Source organism: Pseudopipra pipra, chromosome 4, assembly GCF_036250125.1.
Source record: "Pseudopipra pipra isolate bDixPip1 chromosome 4, bDixPip1.hap1, whole genome shotgun sequence".
Lineage (NCBI taxonomy): Eukaryota > Metazoa > Chordata > Aves > Passeriformes > Pipridae > Pseudopipra > Pseudopipra pipra.
In genome coordinates, this window is record NC_087552.1 from 8,064,208 (window position 1) to 8,076,289 (window position 12,082).

The window sequence follows — 12,082 nt, forward strand, 5'->3', positions numbered from 1 at the left end:
CACCGACAGCGTGAGTATGTGGGAAGAGCCCCTTATTCCCCATTTCCCCTTCCCCTTCTCAGTGGGGGGAAATCTCCATTTCGGCTTCTTCCGCGCCCTGGGGCCCCCACATGGCGACTGCCAGGGCCCAACAGCGCCCCCTGCTGGCCAACACAAGCAACTGCAGGCTCTGCTCCTCCTGTGATCCAACAGCGCCCCCTGCTGACTGTGGTTAGAATTGTGGCAAAAAGCTGAAACTACTGAACTGGTTTATTGGAGGGAACTTTGGGTATAGAATTGTTGTTTAGTTGTTTTTGTGTTCTTTTGTTGTTCTGTCAATACACATATATCCTTTAATAAAGAGCTGTTATCTTTTCTTTTTCCATGCTTCCCCAATTGAAGCCTCTTAATTTTAGATTTACAGTTGCTTAGAGGGAGGACCTTGATCTTTCTCAAAACTCATCCTCCTTAGCAAAACACTTCAGCCTCATTAAACTGAGACAACACTCTAGTAAGTTTTATGGAATTAGTTACATTTTACTAATTTTTTTCTTTCTACTGTTGTAGGGAAGAGCACACAAACAATAAGAGTAGTCTGTTACATGTGGGAAGATGAAAGAAAATTACTACACATAGTTTTTCAAGGGGAAAACTTTATAACAAACAAAAAAGGGAGAAATTGTTTCCTTGCAGATCTATAAGTGCTGCATCTAAAAATGCAGGGAAAACAACAGATTGTCTGTACCTCTTTAAATTTTCCCAAGATAATCCACTGAAAAAGAGTATTTCTATCTTCCAAAAAACCTTATATAGATAGCAGTAGATTTTCAAAAATATGTAGATAAATATGAATTTTTCAATGACCATAGAAATGAAAGGATTGCTAATCACTGTGTTTGTGATTCCTTTTCTGATGTTTAAACTTTGGGGAGTAACTGATTAAATACTAAACTGTGTCACCTTGTAAGGACACTTTAACAAGTGTGTTTATCTTTCAAGGACATTAATGTGTGTGATGCAAGGAAAACTACCTAATCTGAACCGTGAAAGTGCAGGCAGGTAAACACCTGTGTCTTCACTCTCTCCTTAAAAATAATAACTGGAGTCAATATTGGAAAAAAACCCTCAGTAAAATCTTTCTGGGTGCTGAATGATAGACACAGCATTTAGTGGGGAAAATGCCAGACAACCTGAACAGTCCAAATAACAAAAAAACCTTTATCAGAATAATGTTTATTCAATTTAATTTAAATTCTTTTGGGGTTGAATCCTGAATAACTGTCTTAACTGTATTTTTATAGTCAATCACTTGTACTGTGCTGAATAGCTCAAGTTAATATTTGAGTTTTATATTTCGAATATAATTTATCTTGAATAGTATGATCTTTCTCTTCATTATTTTGAATGGTTTATTATGATATTTTTTCAGTGTTTGATTAGGGGGTGTATGACACTGAATTCCAGACCTGTCACATTGCCTCTTTTAGGGATGATTCTGCAAATACTTACAGGCAGGCATCATTTATTCTGTGTAGTTCAATTAAGTGTGCTGTAAGATACCTGGTAACAAGCTCTGTGAAATGTTTGTAAGACTAGGACTTTAAATTTTAAGTGTTTCAGAACCTAAAAAGTTGCACAGTGCCATGTAAATGCAGAATTCTATTATTTGCACATTATTTAATGTTAAATAAGTACACTTTCCACTATATAATACATTATAGTTTTCTGGGAGAGAGTACACAGCTGAAAAGTGACATTTCTAGAAGCTAGGAAGGGGCTCAGAATTTTAGCTTCATAGTTTTTGCGCAGCGTGTATTTTCATAATCTCTGCAGTCTTAAGAGATGAACGTTTGCCAATATGTTAACTTGCCTTAATGCACTCTTGTATTAGTATATAATTTTATTTGTATACTTCATTCACAAAGTATTTTTGTGCACTGAACTCTGACCTAGTCACCAAATTAAGAGATCCAATGATCAAGAACTCCTTCTATGTCTACTTATAGGTATCATTCTGCCCTTTTTCTACTTAGTTAAAATTTGAAAAATTGTGAACTTGCTTTTGTAGGACTTTATGTCATTAATATCAAAAGTAAAGTGGTGGAGAGCCTGCCTAATCCTTAATAGATTCAAAAAGGTCTGTTAACTGTCTGATCAATATCTTTGGCCAAATCTCTGCAGTTGTCAAAGGAAGTCCAGCTTTGTGTAAAATCTCTTGATTTATCCTAGCCAAAACATCTTGCCTATAGCCATCTGCATCTACACTATCAGGTTTTTGTACTTCAGCGTAGTAGTAAAAATAGTTTCCAAGCTAGTGTCCACAGCTGGTTCAAAAATAAACAAAGGTTTTAAATCAAGTTCACAAATACAAGTCTGTTTCTGAGGACATGGGTCAAATTTTGAATATTTGTGCTCCATAGTGGGCATGTGTCATGAATCTTCTAGCATCTTCTGGTTAACTGTACAAATATACATGAGTCTCAGATGTTTTAGTTATTTGAAATGGATCAATTATATATGTAAGAATTCCTCCTGGACATGCCAGTGAGTGGGTGTGGGGAGGAGGATTTGTTATTATTTGCAAGAAAATTGTCAGCCAATATAATTGAAACAGTCCAGTAACCACCCACTATGAAATCTGAGAATACATAAACCAAGCATTTCACCAAAAATAACCTGAAAATTGGTTTTCTAAACTGTTCCAGGAGAGCATGTACATAACAAATGTATTAAAGACAATGAGACTCTGTTTATGAACAATTCATAAATCTAATAGAACTGAGGTAGTAAAAAATATTATTCATGCAAAAGAAAGTGATAGCTTTATTAACTTCCAGTCATCAAAGTACATGGGAAATTCTGCATAGAACCTGGCTCTTCAAGTCTACTTATTTGGCTTCTGCCTAGTTAAATTGCTGAAAAACTGAAATTAAATAATTTGGTTTACAATTTGCCTGAATTCTTCTTCATCTAATGAGTATTTCTTGGCTTCATGAAATATTGGACTACAAATAGAATCGTAGAATGGTTTGGGTTGGAAGGGACCGTTTAAGGCCATCTAATCCAACCCCCCTGCAATGAGCAGGGACACTTTCAACTAGACCAGGTTGCTCAGAGGCCTGCTGAACCTGGCCTTAAATGTTTCCAGGGATGGTGCACCTGCCACCTTTCTGGGAAAGAGAGTTTGTCACTGTTTTACCATCCTCATCATGAAAAATTTCTTCTACCATCTAGTCTGAATCTACTCTCTTTTGGTTCAAAACCATTACCCCATGTTCTATCACAGCAGGCTGTGCTAAAAAGTCTGTCCCCATCTTTCTTGTAAGCCCCCTCTGAGTACTGAAAGGCTGCAATAAGGTCTCCTTACAGAAGTTTTCTCCAGGCTGAACCCCAGCTCTCTAAGCACACAGAACAGTCCCACAGACTTCCACCACATAAAGCATAGGATATCTGTACTTTTCCCATGTATGTCTATGGATAGACCCTGTGGTTTTGCATATGAAATGATAAAGCCACACTGAAGGTGCCTCTGTTAGTATGCAGGAAAAATTTAACTTGGGGAGTCATCCGTGTATTACCTGCCTTAGTTAAGTGTGCCTGATTTTCAAAAGCAGATCACAACATTTCTTTTTTCCTATATTTTTGATGCTGCCTACTCTGATTCTTCTGCTGTCATTTTGACTGTAGATTTCCTTATCAGTTTTTCTTCCTGCAGTCATTTTCATACAGGTTTCTGGCTTTTTTTTCAGTAAAGGAAAAATCATCCTCAGCTATTTAAATGTTGTGAACTTTTACTGAATACCATTTTACTCTCTAGAACTGTTCTGTGCTATTTGATACCCGTTTTTAGTTTCATCCATTATTTTTCACTTTTTTTAGAAATCACAGTGATTTATGTTTTCCCTTTGCTTTCAAAATGCTTATTTTAGAGACAGATTCTATTTTGAGTATGTTTAAATGCTTTAGCTTATAGGAACCATCGTATCAGGGCTATCCAGTATGCTTCATTTTTCTAGGAAAATGTGGCATATTTAACCTATTTCTACTGCAGTTACTACAGAGTAATGCAGTTCCTGCATTTTGGTGATACCTTGTCATCAATCAGAGCCCAAGTTGTTTTAACTTTTATTTTTATGAAGCAAGGTTTCTGGCCATCCAATCTTGTAAGTCAATTCTTTTACCTTTCATGAGCTACCTTGGAAATTGCCCAGCTTCTAAAATCAGGTCCCATGCAGACCTGAGCAGCTCCAGAGGGAACACAAGGAGGCCTTATTCCGTAAGGGAGCACTGCAGAAATGCTCAGAGGGCTTGCGAACACTGCCTGAGAGAAAAAGCTCTTTGAACTAGGGTTGGTTTTTCTAAAGGAAAATAGAAGAGAATCACAGTAACAGTTTTCGAATATACGTATTGTTTTCAGATCTAAAGGGATTAGTTATTTTTCACATCCCCTGCTATATGAAAATACAGTGGCCTGAAGTTGCACTAAGGGAGATCAGATTAGGTATTCAGCATTTCTAGTGCAAGGAGAGTTAAGCACTGGAATGTGTTACTTGCGGAGAATGTGGGACTTTCCTCACTAGAGGCATTTTAGCACAGTTTACGTTAAACATTGTCAACCATGATTTTCCTATAGTTAATGCCATAGGGTGGTGAAGTGGTCCTAGACAAGCAAGAGGCTGAAGTATATCAATTGATCAGGGGCAAATACTTCCCCGGTACTGAAGCCGGCAGCGAGTGTGACAGTCTGAGCACAGGGAGTAAGTGAGCACATGGCCTTTTTACTGGCCTTTTACAATTGAAGGCTACAGCTTTCAATTTGAGTTCACCTGACTGGTCAAGGCAATCAAATGCATAAATAAATACAAAGCTGAGAGAGGTTTCTGTCCCCCCCCTCCAATTCCTGTAATTATAATTTGATAAGTACATAAATGTGTGTACAAAGTGCTCATTTAGCTGCACCCTCAGTTTTGTATAGTCTGGATGCAGACAGCAGGTCAACACAGTTTATGTTCCATCATGACCTGAGTAGAGGAAGGAAAAGCTAACAAGGCAAAGATTAAAAATATGAGGTTTGTGTATACATATACACATAGACATTAGACAATATGACAATTGTTTGTAGTGGTCAAAAAGTATATTCTGAAGTGTTTTCACATTTTGACAGACTTGTGGAAATGCATAGATTAACAGGTCTCTCTTGTCAAATTAGTTTTTACACAGTACAAATAGAATTTAAATTTCACAAAATTATTAATGGCTAATTGAGGGCTACTGAGAGATGACAACGTCCTAGATGGCTGCAAATTGTTTCAGTGTCACTGTCTACTTCTCTGCTTCAATGCTTTGAAATGACTCAGTAGTCAGCTTTAATTCGTTCAGTTTAATTAAATTCCACCTGAATAAATGTGTTGTGCAAATGCTGAAATTTTCTGGATGATGTATGCAGTTGAGATCTAATTTGATAGTACACAGCCCTAGATTGTAAGCTCTGCCATAAAGGTGTGCTCCATGTAAATACTTAAATAATAATTCAGAAGAACTTATAAGGAGAACTATATAAAGAAGGCAAAGCAAAATTGCACACAGAAAACTATTTTTGAATATGCTATCATTATTCTTAGAATAACAAAAATCATCTGTAGATCACAAGTACATTTCACTTTCAAAACACATTCTGTTAAGATTAGTAGCTTGTTTACTTAGCATGATACTGTCCTGTCTACCCATTACATTAATTAAACAAGTACTGTAATCAGATAGAACAGTTTTTTCTGCTAAGATGTCTTGACTTTGGTAGAAAGACTTTTATGAATTATATTCTTATATATGATCTGTGATGTGAGGAATTGAAATAAATGCCAGGTCATTGTCCTTCTCTTTCACATTAAGTGCAAAATGGACCAAAAAGACTCTTCCTTTCCCAAACCTCCTGGCTCTAACTGACTGATGGAAGCATGTTGACCAATATATCATACTTATTTAGGAAGTGAGGAAGCATGGATACACATCATTCAGGTAACCGGTGCTTAAGGAGACTGGGAGCAAAACTTGTCCTTCCTGGAACAGACAGAGACTGTTCAGAAATTCCTCTTCTCATACTGTATTTAGCAATAGTGACTTTCCTTCAGGAGCTCCCATGTATGATTTTATAATGCATTATTTTAACTTCTAAATCAGTGTAGTTATCTGAGTCCTTCCTTGCAGGGAAATTCACTTAGACTCCGTTTCCTTTCTATGTGCTTCTAGGTAATTTTGCCTGTTACTTTTATAATTTTTAATTTATTTCTTATAAATTCTTGTTTTGCAGGATCTGTTTCATCTAGGACAATCTTCCAAAGCATGAACTTTATTGCCTGAAAGTTACAAAGGAGAGTTGACCAAAAGTAGTGGCAGATAACTAATGATTTAAGAGAATACTCTACTCCCACTATATATGTTTATCTACATTCCTGTAGGTAAGAAATTTCTGTACTGATGTAGACAATTAAATGTTTAATATATTTTCTCATTATGGTGATATTATCATTATAAATTAAAACTTGTCTGTACTTTTACTGCGATTAAAAGGCAGTCACAACTGGTTTTGTATTTATAAAATTTAGAAAAATTAACACATGCTGCTTTTCTTACTAAGAGAGAAGTCCTAAATAAATAAAATCATTTCACCTTCTGACACAAAAAGAGTCTGAGAAATGAAAAATGCTTGTATTTCTCTAAAATTTCATATCTATTTACGTAAGGATAACAGTTGCACATTTACTTGTCCTCTAATTTTCTAGATTGGGTCGCACTGGGCCCCGCTGTGACCACTGCGCTGGATGCCGGCTGCGCTGGGCTGCACTGCCAGAGGGGATAACGCCCTCATGGGAGAAGAGAGGAAGAACTTTGAGGCACACAGAGGTTTACCAGTCCAATTTGGGGGAGGGGAAGGGTGTTGTGTGGGGCGTGGGGGTCCCTGAACCAGCAAGAGGGTAGGTGGGGCAGTCCTGTATGGAGTGTTGTGGGTGAGCAGTGCGAGGGAAGATCTGTGGTAACGCGGTGGGGGGAGGGTAAGATCAGGGTGGATAGTAGGTTATTCCGGGAGGTTGGAAGGTTTTGGCTGGGCTGGGGCTGTGGGAGGTACCCAAGCCCTGGGTGGGTGTGAGGGCTGGAACAGTTTGCTTTTGATTCACCTGTGGCTACTGCCCAGGATTGGTTTGTTTTGTATTTATAGCATCCTGAAAGGGTGGTCAGGACAAAGGAATGTTCCTGGGTATATCCCCGGGCTTGAGCATAGGTGGGTGGCAGAAAAGTAGGGAGTGAAAGGCTTGCCCTAACCATTTTAGCAGGAAAGAAGCCTGTGTGCCCCTTTGCAGTTGCGAGCTATGCTGGCGATGGTACATCCCTTTGGCAGGGTCTCCCATGCCAGACAGGTCAAAAACAAAGGGTCAGATAAAATGTGTCCGTGGGCAGGATGAGCTCGTTAGTCTTCCGGCAGTCATCTTAGGAGAAGGACAACTCTAATTTCAAACCAGGGCAGATGGAGCTCGCTTAGCCCTGTAAGGCCATCCATCTAAGAGAAGGATACTCTAATTAAACCTATGGCCTGAGGACCTCGCTACCACTGTCCAAGCTTGGTAGGCCCTGGCAGATGAACCCTAGGATTAAAGGGTGGGTCCAGTTCCACGCATGCTGCGTCTCACCTAAAAAATCCACTGCGCAGGCTCAAAGGTTATACCCACATTTGTAAAACCCTATAGCGACGGGCAAGGGACAAAAAGGCAGGTGATAAGGTGCACTGGAAGCCGCAGACCCAGTTCAGGACACTGGTCACCTGAGACTGACCCCGGAGCATCCTGAATGACCAAGCAACCTTTTTCAAGGAGAGCACTGCTTGCTCCACATGGAGAGGGGCCTAGAAAAGATGGCCAAACCAAGTCTCATCTCAACCCTTCACCCAGTTGGTTAACAGGCATCTTCTAATTGCGGTCAAACAAAGATTAAGAGAAGGCATACACCTGCCTTCAAAGGTGTACCCAAATTGACACTCGCATGCTGAAACACCAGAACCATGCTTGATACTGCGGACAGTGGATGTCCTGAGTGTTGCTCTGCCCTAATTGCCCACGAACTATCACGTCTCAACAACAATATTGCTGCACTCAGTGAAGTTTGTCTCCATGAGGAAGGCAGCCTTAGACAACACAGTGCCAGTTATACACTCTTTTGGTCAGGTAAACCCAGAACCAAAAGGCATCTTTCAGGAGTTGGCTTCATGATTAAAAACTCTTTTGTTCCTAAACTCAAAAATCTGCCGACAGGTAGTTCTGATCGCATTGTCTCCTTACGCCTTCCACTACACAACAAGCAACATGTCGTCCTCTTTAGTATATATGCCCCAACTCTCCAAGTTGATCCTGCTGAAAAAGATAAATTTTATAGCGACCTGCGCCGCCTTACCCAAAAGGTTCCGGCAGCTGATAAGGTCATTATCCTTGGTGATTTCAATGCCTAGAAAGGAATATTAGGCAAGCATGATGTTGGAAACTGCAACAATAATGGTCGCCTTCTGCTAGAGTTTTGTGCGGAGCAGCAGCTCAACATCACTAACACTATCTTTCAGCAGAAAAACAGTCTGAAGACAACTTGGATGCATCCTAGATCCAAGCATTGGCATCTCATTGACTATATCTTGGTGCGACAAAGAGATGTTCGTGATGTTCATCATAGCCACATGATGCCTAGTGCAGAATGCCAAATAGATCATTGACTTGTGCCCTATACACTTAACTTCAATATTAAGTTCAAACCTAAAAGGGGCATTATTCCAAGGAGACTCCAAGTTAACGATCTTCAATCAGCTAAAGTGAGAGACAACTTTCGGGCAAACCTTCAAACTAGGCTCGAGGATCATTCCATAGATCCCTCTCCTGAATCACTTTGGCAGCATATTAAAAATAGCATCCTGCAGTCCTCTGAAGAATCCTTAGGGTTCTTCAAGAAGAACAAGGACTGGTTTGATGAAAACAATCAAGAGATCCAGAAATTGTTGAAGAAGAAGAGAACTGCTCACCAAGCACACCTTGCTCAGCCATCTTGTCATGTAAGAAAAGCAGTCTTTCGTCTTGCATGCAGCAAACTCCAACAGAAACTTCGTGACATCCAGAACAAGTGGTGGAAAAATTTAATTATGCGCAGATACAGGTGATTACAGAGGATTCTATGAGGCCTTGAAAACAGCATAAGGACCTACATACCAAGTCCAAAGCCCTCTACTCAGCACAGATGGTCAAACGCTTCTGACAGATAAAATCTCCATTCTGAATCAATGGTCTGAACACTTTCAGACTCTTTTCAGTACCAATCGTGTAGTTCAAGACTCAGTAATTCAGTCCATTACACAACAACTGCTGAAGAATGAATATTGCTTCACCAAGAAAACAGTGAAAGACTTTAAAATATTATTATACTTTGTGTTGAGAATAATTGATTGATTTGATTGCTAGTAAAAGGGACCAATTCAATTCCTAGAGTAAAGTAATAAATATTAGGTTTGGATACTACTCAGAGATTAGTGAAGATTAAATTGCACAGGTGCTCAAAGAACTCCAATTTTTCCATATTTTCTTCCCAAATTGCTGCAAGCTTTTGCACTGGATTAGAGTAGCCACTCAGTCTGAGGCACATTTAGTCGATTCACTCAGGTGACTGTATTTTTTCTCCCTGAGCTACATATTGTTCCCCACTTCATGACACAACTATTAGTTTTGTTCTTTATAGAGCTAATAACAAAAATGAGAAAGAATCTATGACTCTGTTTAACTTCTGTCTAAGTTTTACTTGGCTCCCTGCCAAGTCCCCAGACCCAACACAAAGAGCTAAAAAAAAACTATGAAAAATCCAGACTAGCCAAACTATATGAAAATAAATGTATTTACATATATTATATACAGTTGAAATACTATATACAATTCCAAAAGGAAAAGGGAAAGGAAAGGGGGAGGGAGAAAAAAAAACAAAACAAAATAGATGTACACACAACCAAACTGAGCATCTAGCAAATTAAAGAATTAGAAAAAGAGTATCTTACTACTCTCCTTGGGACAAGAGAAATCATGCTGGATGACCGCCGGCACCCTTTGCCTCCCAAGGTCTCACAAGGCCTCATCAGGCCCCACTACCCCATACAGCAGAACTGACAGCAGGGAACCCGCACCTCCAGAGCCACTGGAAGGGAAGAGAGCAAAGGCCTCTCCTCCCTTCTTTGTTATACCCCTGGCCTACGTAAAAATCGTAGGGAATACAGGGTAATATGGCCACTTCCTTGGTTACAAACTGGTCACCAAGGAAGGCCTAGAATAAAACTACCACAACTTCCTATTTCTACTTTATTCTCCCCCTTCAATACAGCTTTCTCTAGTAATTTCATTCATTCTGTGAGGAATAGGGAGAAGTGGAGTTCACTCAGTGCACCTGCTTTACTAAGAGGTGCAGGATTAGGTTTTGTTTCAGTTGTTATGGCCCTTAAATCTGTGTCCACACTTTGCTTTCTCAGCATGAATTTCACGCTGGTTTCCTTTCTGAGATTTACTGAGCATGCTTGGGTAGCTGGGTGCTCTATGTTTCTTGTTTCCATTGATGCCTTAAGCCCCTAATTTTTTTTATTTTTTCTAATATTGGTAAGCCTTGTAAGTTTTATAAGTAGATTTTAAAAGCAGAAACCCTCCCTCCTTTGTCCCTTGTCCCTTTCCCTCTAGCACCCTTGTTTACACATTCCTTAACCCTCTTACCCCCGAATCCAGCAGAAATGTTTAGTGTTTTGTCAAGGCAAGGCCTAGATTGTTGGCAGAACAGCATATCAGGGCCTAAACCACAGAACACGGTCAAAAACTGGGTGACTATGTACCCTTTGTGCTCTGATGAAGATGAAGATGGGATGAACAGAGGGTCCCGAAATGCACCCCAGACCCATTTTCAGGGGGTGGACCCAGGGCGGACCAGAGTAAAGGCCACAGGGTGGACACACCTGGGATTGGATGGATGGTATTATAAAATGTAACATCTCAGGCACGGCCTGCACGCGTCTTGTAACATCGTAGCCTTGGCAAAATAAATCCTTTCTTATCTCACCCCTAATTAACTGCTCCGGGAGATTTTTTTCAGCACCTAACTCCCACGGCAACACCATCAGGAGGGAAAGGTCTTGGAGTGAGTAGCGTTGTGCGTAAGGGGTATCAGGGGACACCAGGTATGGACACAAGACAGCCTCTCTCTTGAAAGAAATCCTACAGAAGACTAAATTAGTGATGCAGCTGCACCCACTGAGCTCACAAGCAGTTTAATTTAATTTTCCTGGATTTTTGGTCGGTGGCTTACAACTGTGTTTATTAGGAGTTTCTGGAAACTGAAGATTACCCTCATTACTGCCAGTCAAAGCCTGACAAAAGTGTTGCATGTGTTTGTAATTGGGTGGTCTAGCTCAGCTGGACATATCTGGCACTAGCCAAAGATGGAAAACAGCTCAGGACAGAACAAGTGAAAGGATAAAGTGCCAGTGCCTTGCTGGATGTGACTGGATAGGGGTGTATATCTGACTTAAGAAAGGGGCTTGTGACATGCCCCTACATGTCACAGGTGTGGTGTGGGGAAGAGGATAGAGAGGACATGCAGTGGGGTCAGCAACAGTACAGTTAGGTCTTGGGAGTTCAAAGATACTGCAAGAGAATACATTACTAATTTTAATAAAGGTCAGTGTCTTGTCTGTTTACTTCAGTATAAATACAGATGTCATTACCACTTGCTACTGAAGAGAGACATATAACAATGTTCTAATGCTCTAATTAAGAGAGTAACTTTTCTAGCAATGCTAAAATAGTTTCCTTAGTTTTCTTTCTTTGTAGTCAGTTAATAATTGTGACATTTTTCTTGGCTTTAACTGTGTGTCCCTGAAGGCATGTTAGAGACCCCCTGTTATTACAACAGTGGGGATCATGTTGCTGAAGTGACGGAAGCAGAGATACTTATTAAAATTTGGCCCCTGCTGTTTGTAGTTTCTCAAGACTACACTTTGGCAAAATTTAAAATAGATTTACGTGATACCTGACAACTAGAAATTATGCTATAG